The 9,980-nt window shown below is 36.6% G+C and overlaps 1 pseudogene; it reads left to right on the top strand.

Moving 5' to 3' along the window:
• Positions 1-1,473: 1,473 nt before the first annotated feature.
• Positions 1,474-9,980, top strand: part of LOC136851028 (uncharacterized) — an 82,272-nt pseudogene continuing 73,765 nt past the window's right edge.

Raw genomic sequence — 9,980 nt, 5'->3', positions numbered from 1 at the left:
GTATAGAGTCGTATGTATCTACACAGTAAACAATAAACGCCATGCACTGCCATGCGAGCTTTGCATTGCAGAAGTTCAATAATCATTTAATGGAAATGACCGAGTAATGCTGCCTCTCTCCTTGCGTACAACCTTCCATTTTATAAGAGACAATTTCTCACTTTCCGCCCCACTCCGTTAATCCCTCACCCACCCCCTTCACTTATTGGGAGGGGCGGGTGGAGAGAAATGAAGTGCATTATTACTTACTCCATTGGGGGTTGCCCACCCCCATTGACCCCCTCAATAAAAAAATCGACATCTTACTGGTGCTGGGCTAACAGCTGTTACAAGCAAACAAGTGCTGGACATTACGTCACTTGTTATTTTCAGACAACCACCTGCTTGGGTCTAACTGCTCATAATGCAGCTGTCCATCTAAGGTGATTTACTTCTTGTGATAAAACATATAAACGTAAGCATAAACCGTCTTCGTTCACGCTTGTCATCTTGCCATGGTCAATGGACACATGCCATTCAAAATCAACAACCGTAGATGAATGAACCGTGGTTGGGTGAGGGGGTTCGTTTAAGGAATCAACAATGCAACTGTTTAATGTATGTTACTTTCATCAATTTCCTGCCATTTCACGTGAAAAAAACGCGCCTTGTAGTATTTATTGTAAGAATGTTGACAAAGACATTGAAATAAAAACTAAATGTTCGGCCTTGACGAATGTAACAATAGGTAATTACACTATTCACGGTCTTGAATGATGTAAACAGGCAATGTTTGTTTGGCTGCAGCTACAAAGACAATTTAAAATAGCAATATTTTGAAAATAACAGTACGTTCGTCGCTAAGATGAAGTAAAAATTTCCACTCATGAAATGAAATGCATCAGACCCGAACAAAATTTTAGCTGCCATCTGAGCTGTAGATTATTTTTAACCCTTCAAAAAGGAAAGTAAAAGTTCGCTAAGCCTCACCTCGTTCAGTGGTCTGTGGTGAGAAGCACTAAAATGAATTGACGTTCAGTCGGCAACACTCCAATCTAAACCAATGTGGGTGAATACATTGAATGATAATCTGTAAACCTTAAGAGGAGTGAATCGTCCGTTTCATGTAAGGATCCGGGCACAGACGATTTGAATATATGAAACCCCAGATAAGCAATACACACACACTAAATCTTAGGAAAAAAATACGCGCATCTGTAAAATCGATGATGCGACCAGTTGTCAAGACGTTAATAATGTAGAATCGAATCGGCAAAGAAACAATAAGAATCTCTTATTTCTAGGAGATGTGAAAACCAAAGTTACACTCTCAAGTTGTAAATTGAAAGGGGGATGGAGAATGAGCGAGAAGACCGAGAAACAAAAACACATTAAAGAAGAATTTACGAAATATGAGTCATTTAATGGAGTCTACCCTCCTTTTGGTGGGTGCCACGAAGTTCTTCTTCTTCTTGTAGGAGGTGTCGGTCTTGTGGGAAGCGTCATTCACGTCAGTGTTTTGTTGACGTTTGTGTTGGCGTGTCCACCTGTTACTTTCTGTGTCTGTCGTCTGTCCCTTTCGCTTGTGAAATTAAGAGTGAATTTTTTGTGGAAAGAGGTTTTGGGGGGGAGTCCGTGGGGAATTATGTAATGGAATCGAAGATGGAATGATTTAGAGAACGTGTGGCGATTGGATTAGGAAAATTAATCTTCTCTGGAATGACACCTGCGAGTCGAAAGTGTATCCTTGTCGAGGGTAAGTCTTCGCTTTAAAATCAGATAAAACCGACTGATTTTATCACGAAATTGGTGTTTCGTGTTATTGATGCTTCAAGTCTTGACAAGCACCCCTAACTGTAGCCTGTAGACTAATACCAACCTATCAAATCTCTAGCCTAGGCTATAACCCATCGTAGTCGGCCAGCCGTAGCTTCTCTAGGCGTTCCTCGCCCACATCCTAGATCTAGAAGATCACTCGGCCCTTTCATCAAGGCCTGCCTAATCTAGATAGCACTAGGCTATTTGATTAGATTAAATTGGTATTTTAATTTAAAATGAGTAGGCTATTCGAGGCCTGTAGCCATGCCTATTGGAGATTTTTTCATACTGTTTTCTAAAGTCTCCTTAATATGCCTAAGGTGGAACTAGGCTAAAGCCTAGAACAGCTCTGCATTGGGTATTACCCTGGAAATTGAGTTTTTCAATAGTATTTTGTTGCTTATCAAGAATTTACCATTATTTTTTGGCGGTCAATTTTAATTAACCTGTAATTAACCTCAGAACTGGTATGTTAATGTATGCTGGCCATCCTGGAATGCTGTCGCACATGCGTCAGTGTTATAGGGGAACTTTTGTTAAAAATTGGAGTTTCCTTCACCCAGCCCCCCAGCTAATTAACATGGCCTACTAATTTAGATTAGCTTGTTATAGTTCCATTTATAATAGGTTTCCTTAGCCAATCCCTTCTTGAGCATATGGCTCCCTAATGACCTAAGCATGTGTGGAACCATTCCATAACAACAACAACATGGCAGTCGGGTCTTTCTCCCAACGATTTCCCCCACCCAAAACCCTGCGTTCCTAAAGGGTCCTCAACCATGTTGGATAGAGATAAGAGGTTAATGATGATTGACCAACAATAAACAACACTACCTTCATCAGCAATGCTAAAAGTATAGGAAAAATCAATTTCCAAGGTATGATAATAGTCCGTGTGGAGCTTTTCCATATACTGTTACATAGATATTTACAGCTTTTTTTTAATGTGTCAACATTAACCCTCATGGGCCTGGTAGTAGGTTAGCTAAACATGGTGCTCATTCAGTTATGGCTGGTAGTAAAGTATAAATCCACCCGTGGTTAATCTCGAAAAGTTTTTGGAATTCTTGAATAGCCCAGGCTTAAAAAGGGTAAAACTGCAAACTACAGTACTGTCACACCCCTCTATTTTGGTAGCTACCAGTTTTTATGCAAAATGGGCACTGTGTATAGTACCAGGCCCCTGGGATGAATGTAAAAACATAAACAAAAGACTAAATATCTTAAACACAAAAGACATAAAAGATGGTAAATACTCTGGTCAGTGACTGGCAGAAATCAAGCCATGGTAGACAAGTAGTCTGCAGTTTAACCTTAATAAGTAGTAAGATAAATAAAAGTTATTTTCTCTCTTAGTTATGAATTTAAAGCCTGATGGAATTTTACCATCTCTGACTAGGCATATTTTAGGACTGTAGAATGATCCTACGATAGGTTAGTAGGATGCTGTGCCACTGGCTGGCTAGAAAGTTTCATCCAGTATTAGCTTTAATGACTAGCCTAGTTTGTTTTTGTCCTATTTAGCCTGTTTTAGCCTCTTGTGTTTTTATTCTATTTACCCTGTTTTAGCCTCTTGTTTTTATTGAATTCCAGTTTTCCTGTAAATTATGACAAACCTGTGAGAAAAGAAAAAATTTGTCAATGGACCATCATTTACCACCTATATTGGCATGATTTTATTAGAAGCATTGGCTTATTGGTTAAGGTTTTAATGATTGTAAAGCTTTTTGTAGTGGAAAACTTAGAAATTGAGAAATTTTTGTTTAAATATTTATTAGGTAGAATCCAAAACAAACATTTTACATATGTAGCCTAAATACATTGTTGAAACCTTTAGAATTATTCACAGTGTGTAAATAATATTACTTTATTTTGTCATATGCTTCAGATGAACTGTGCTTCATTGTCATAAAAATTGTTGAGTTGTTCATAATTAATTAAAGGTCTACATAGCTTGTGGTTGTAGCCACATTGGAGAAAATGAGGTTACCGATATTTGTTTTAATGGGGTCTGGAGACTATGCCAGTAAGTCAGTGAGCTTACAGTCATTGAGAAATATGTAAAAAAAAAAAAAGAGAAACAAGACAAATATGTATTGCACTTCAGTCATCACTGTAGACAGCTAGAGGAAAAAAAGGCCTGGATAAAATGGCAGCTAGTAGTAATTGTACAGCTTTATCTAACCGTAGCAGATTAAGTGTTTAATACACCCAGGGGCTTCATCCCCCCAGCTTACCTGCATAACTTCATCCAAGATGCCACATTCGATCTGATCCCCCTCTGTGCCTCTAAACCATTTTTAATCCCAGTGTTTTTATGATAAGTTCACTCATTCACTTCTTATATAGCAACCCGCTAGGTATATTGTTCAGAATTGCAAAAATAATTTACTAATGCTTATCAGACATTTTAAAATTAGGCAGATGTTTTCTGGTACTTGCCCTATTGTTCAAATAGGCTAGTTATATAAAATTCTAAACCATATGTTTTTGAAAAGTGCAGTGGTCACTGATGGTTCATGCAAATATATATGAAAAATTGAGATTATTTAATCTTATACAGCAAAGACTGTACAGTGTAGGCATAAAAATTATGTACCAATTAATTTTTAAGCATGGTATTTGCAGATGCAATATACAGTGTAGTAAATAAAGAAGATGTTTAATAAAGAATACATTGCAAAACATTTAAATGCTTCTATGGCATAACTACATACAGGAGCTTGTATTCTACTCGATGCAAGATTACAAAGTTGGGAATAAGGTAGAAGAGGAAGATGATTAGGGTGAAGAAAAAGGCAAGGCTCCTGGGTTGAATTCCATTTGGGAACCCTTTGTAACCTCAGCCCAGTACCGGTATTTTAGTTACACACACACACAGGGTATTTTAGTTACACACACACACACACACACACACACTCTCTCTCTCTCTCTCTCTCTCTCTCTCTCTCTCTCTCTCTCTCTCTCTCTCATTTTGACCGAATTATGGCATGATCTTCCTGATCGTGTAGTTGATTCAATGGAACTCAAGAAGTTTAAATTGGGTAGCTGTTCATGTAGGGAGGGTAGCTTACTGTTGTGTAGTCCTAGCAAGGTAGCCTATGCTCTGTTATGAGTACAGCTGTGATCTCTTATATTTTACGTTTTGAACAAGGCTCACAAGAATCTTGTCACATTCTTTGCACAGTTTGTTTTATCCTGTTGGTTTTTCTTTGATGTTTCTCCTATATAGTTTGTCTTTTGCTTCTGCAATTGTTTTTCCATAATGGGCACATTCCCCAATAAAAGCCCTTGGGCTTGTGACATTCTGCCTTTCCAACTTGGGCTGCAGCTTGGCTGTTAATGATGATGATGATAGCAGTGATATTGTTATATAGTTCTTAAGTGGAAATGCCATAGTTGTCAGCAGATAGCCTACTCATCAGCACCATTATATGCATTTTTAAGAGGAAATTGATTTTTGTCCATTTACTGTACCATGTTGACTAACAGTTCAGTTGGATTTTCTGTTGCAAGCATATCTCTTTTCTAGCAACACTGTGGGGTATGATATGTTAAAAACCATTGGTGCTTGTTAAATATTTTAAGAAAACTTTCATTTATTTAGTGATATTGTCACTTTGCAGCAAATACAAATTTAGCACTCTTGAGTTGATTAGATGCTAGCGGCATGATTTTTTTAATCCCAAATTCATGTTCATGATGGTGATTTCACTGATTGATATACTGTAGTAGCAGACACTTGTTTGAAATCTTGTGTGTGTGTTACTTATTATTTTAGTAAGCTGGTGACACAACAGTTTGCTTACTTATTTTCTAATTTTTTAATTATCTTGTCAAAATTGTACAGTACAGTACAAATATATGAGTGAAATATTAAAAAAGACTGTAATATTGTGTAAAGTAAATATCAAAGAAAAAACAAGTAATGCCACCTAAGAAGAATAATTATACTATTAGCCTACTTTGCATTCATCCTGACCCTTTGAACATCTGGCCACCCTTTATCTCATGATTATCCAGATGTGGAAAGGGGTGGTGTGCTATTCTGATTCTTCCGAAAAACAAACGGTCGCATAAAGAGGAAATTTTTCTCCATAAGCAAATAGCTATCATAATCTTGCATTGAAGACACTAAATATACAAGATTTTGTTGTAATGGTTGTTAGAGTATTATTGTTAGGCTGTTTATGTTAATGAGGGTAATAATAATTAGTATGGATAACTCTGTATTTACTGTACACAGGTTCTAAATACATGTTTTCATTTTAAACACAGGCTATGATTATAGGAAATAACGATCTATTTTACACAAATTCCCTACATTAACATAGGAAAGAAGAGGCATGGAAAAGTCCCCATGCTACTGGCTTATCAGTATCCAAGAGATGCCATTGTCTCTGAACTTGAACTCCGTATTATACCATTGTTTTGTACATAAGGGGAGACGTGGAGTTGTCACCTGAGGCAGCAGCACAGATTGTAAGGAGAGTAATGGGAATAAGCTAAGCGATTATGATGGACAGTGAAAGCTTGTGTTTTTAATGTTGTCACTCATAATATTCACGATAGTGTTTCTTATCTGAATCCCAAGAAAAAGCTAGTTTCATGCTGTCTCGGAACCTAAACCCTCTGTACCATTGATTCCTATGGGGAAATTATGCTCTGTTTACCTGATCACCATTTACAGGCATCTTCAAAAACATATCCCCCATTTAAATGGAGTTACCTGTTCTGCACTTTTTGCACTTAGATTGGTCCATTATTTCAATCACTGTACATTGACAACCAGCTGATTTAATGATTAGTGATTCTACTACAGTCAACCTGTCTATTCGATGTTCTGGATTCATGGCTTCACCTATTGGCGGATTTTTCTGTGGAATGCATATCCACATTATTTGCGGAAAATTCACCTATTTGCGGAATTTTTCATAAAGAAATATTCACTAATTACTGCATTTTCATATTATTTTTCTGACTACAGTTTTCATGATAAAACTATTAAAACAGGCAGGTATAAGAATTTTTAGAGGGGTGTCAAGTATTCACGGATTTTAGCTATTCACGGGGTGGTTGTGGTCCCTATCCCCTGTGAATCCCAGGGGTTGACTGTAGGCCTATTTGGTTATCCATCATGTTAACCATAGCATTTAAAAACAGTTACAGTCACCACCCTACTTATGAACATTCAGAGATACGAGCAGACCGGGTCACAGGTTCAAATTTTGTTCTGCGCACCTATTCTGGTAGTAGTAGTAGTAGGTAGGGGTTCCTCTGTAATGGCTCACTTGCTCATTCTGTTCCCCCTTAGTTTGTGTTAAACTTGTTTAAGTTTATTGTCTATGTAGTACCATAAATCTTGTGTAAACTCCTTCCTATTTTCAGTTCCTTCTTTTGATAGATCTTCAAAAAGAAGGATGTTAATCATCAATTCCTCTTTATTTTCTTGATGAGTTGGCTGCTGCACAAACTAGTAGTAATTGTTGCAAAGAACAGAAGAACATGAGAAAGAAGAAAACCCTGTTCCTTTAATTCCTTCCCTGCTTATACTGAGTATTCTCTTGATTAACTGTACTGTACCATGTATTTTCCTTACGATCACTTACTCGTTCATTCTTGTAAATTATTCCTACTTGCTTCTGTCTTCCTGATTTAACTCATTCCTTGATGAATTACCATTTTCCATATTTCCTCTCACCATGAGAAAACTTAGTATTTATTTTTGTCAGTAGCCTAGATGGTGGTGTGCATTGTTTACTTTGCGAACTTCCAATGTCGACGCTGCGCCTGTGAAGTTCTCTCCAAATTCATAACTTTCAAAGCTTGGAAAATATATTGAATTTTGAATGTTGCATGAATCAAAATTTTATTTTCTTCTTTTTACCTTTCTGACATCCAAAATAACTCTTTGTAATACTGCACGATTTAAAAATGCAGTGAAAATAGTGTAATCTGTGACTTCCGAGTTAACTCAGGAATGTAAACATCAACAAAAATTATGCGCCACATATTAAAAACTAACTTACGAACAATTCAAGATATGAAAGGCTGTCCTGAGCACAGTAATATCTTGAGGGTGCGTGACATTTCTCTCAGTTCTGAGAGATGATACTGAGGTAAAAGTAAGATAGGAGGTGAGTCCCTGGTTGGTTGCATCTTCCTGTGAGTGGTGTTAGATGCCAGGTAGTATCCTTGAAACTTATTAAAAGAATCTGGCTTTTGTGTCATCTATTCTTTGGAAGGTTATTTGCAAGTCTTGGCCAATTCAGGCTTGTTCCTTATAAATTTTATTTTCATTAATGATGTATGTGCTGTAATATAGTGCAGTTTGTATAGTGAAATGTATAATTTTTTTCTACAACAATCATATAAAGGGTATTAGTACAGTTACAGTTGAGAATTGGCCTAAGATATCTTTGTCAGAGCTTGAGTATGGTAAATAATGTCTCAAGGCTTTGAACCTGTTGTTTAATATTTCCCATATACAGTAAACCCCTGTATTTGTGGGGATGCGCCCCACCCCTGCCGTGAATAGGTCAAATCCGTGAATGCTTAAAACCCTCTAAAAACACTTAGAACTGCCCATTTTGGATAGCTTAAAACCAAGAAAAATCCTGTAAAAATGCTTATACCTGAGTATTTTTAATAGTTTTATCACAAAAAGTGCATTTATTCATGAAAATTATATGAAAATACAGTAATTAGTGAATATTTTTCAGTGAAAATGCCGCTGAATGGGCTAATTTTTCACGCAAATGGCCAGATATGTTCCACAGAGAAACCCTAACGCGTTGAGTCTGCGAACCATGAGAACGCGAATACGGGGGGTTTACTGTACTTCCATTGTTTTTGATAATATAGATACTGTAGAAATGACAGTAAACACCAATTAACATTAAAGAATTTGTTACCCACTGTTGTAATTTTCAGGGGGTTGTGGTTTGTTTCCTATAGCCATGTTGTGTTGTGACCATTTTTTGCTTTAAAATTTAGATGCCGCAGATACAAAAGCAACTTCGGGGCTGACAATTTTGTCTCTGTAAAATCTTTTATAGCCCATGAAGTCACTTTCTTTTTAGTTTTCCTATGTTAATTGTATGCTATATCGTACTAGGGTTAACATCTTCCTTTGTTGTTCGTCTTGCAATTATTTAGTCTTAGCTTTATGTAGGTAATGCAGAGGAAATATCGAGAAATTAAGAACCTTGCATGTACAGTGACTAGAATTTTTCATTTCTCTGTGGTACATCATAGAAATGTATGCATATGCTGGGAAGGAAATAATTTGTGAAAGGTTAACTGTTGGGGGGGGGGAAGCTGAGTAGCTACAGTATGTCAAAAGTTAATTTTTATATTCATAAGCAAGCCTGATTGTATGTGCTTTGTTGCTTGATTCATGCCATGTTCATTTATTTAGATGGCTGTTAAGTTTTAAGCTTAATGAAAAGTAAGTTAAGACCATTGAAAAAAGTAAAGAATTTGCCACATTGAGAAAGTCAGAATTACAGCCGTTATCTTTGATCACATGACTTGCAGGAAGAGGGCCTGTAAAGATGAGGAAGGGAAGTAACTAGTGGTGAGTGTGTACAGAATTAGCATAGTGGATGACTTGCATTTGTGTAAGACTTGTCAGCTGCCTTTAGACTTAATCCTTTTGTAAGTTTTGGAAGTCTTGGCTGGATGAAGGATGGTTTGTCAGTAGTTTGTATTTTTAAGTTATGCATGGTCAGATTAATCAGTTTTCCTGAAATCATATTAAAATTGAAGTGGTATTAGGCTTATTTGCAATTCAATACAAGTAGCATGGTGATTCAAGACAATAACTGGAACTGGTACATTACAAACTCTTTCTCTCTTACACACATACACACACAAATTGTATATAATAGTATTCTTAATGTAGATATGCAGATAAGTTCTTGAGTTCATGAAATAAGTACAAGAAAAAATTATGTGAAATAAGTGTACTGGGTCATGTTTTAATATTTTTAGCTCTTCAGATGTTGTTACAGTTACAATACTGTAGTAATGGTTTTATTTATAAAAGGTTTGGTTAAGTGTTGGCAAGAGAAGTGCATAGAACTCTTAGTCCCATGAACCATTCTCGGATGATGAAAATCCGAGGAAAATGAAAGTTCTTATTTCTAAGGTACTCATCACACTGCAGTACGTGATGTTTC

This window comes from Macrobrachium rosenbergii, chromosome 23 (assembly GCF_040412425.1).
Source record: "Macrobrachium rosenbergii isolate ZJJX-2024 chromosome 23, ASM4041242v1, whole genome shotgun sequence".
NCBI lineage: Eukaryota > Metazoa > Arthropoda > Malacostraca > Decapoda > Palaemonidae > Macrobrachium > Macrobrachium rosenbergii.
This window is presented reverse-complemented; position numbering and strand designations above follow the sequence as displayed.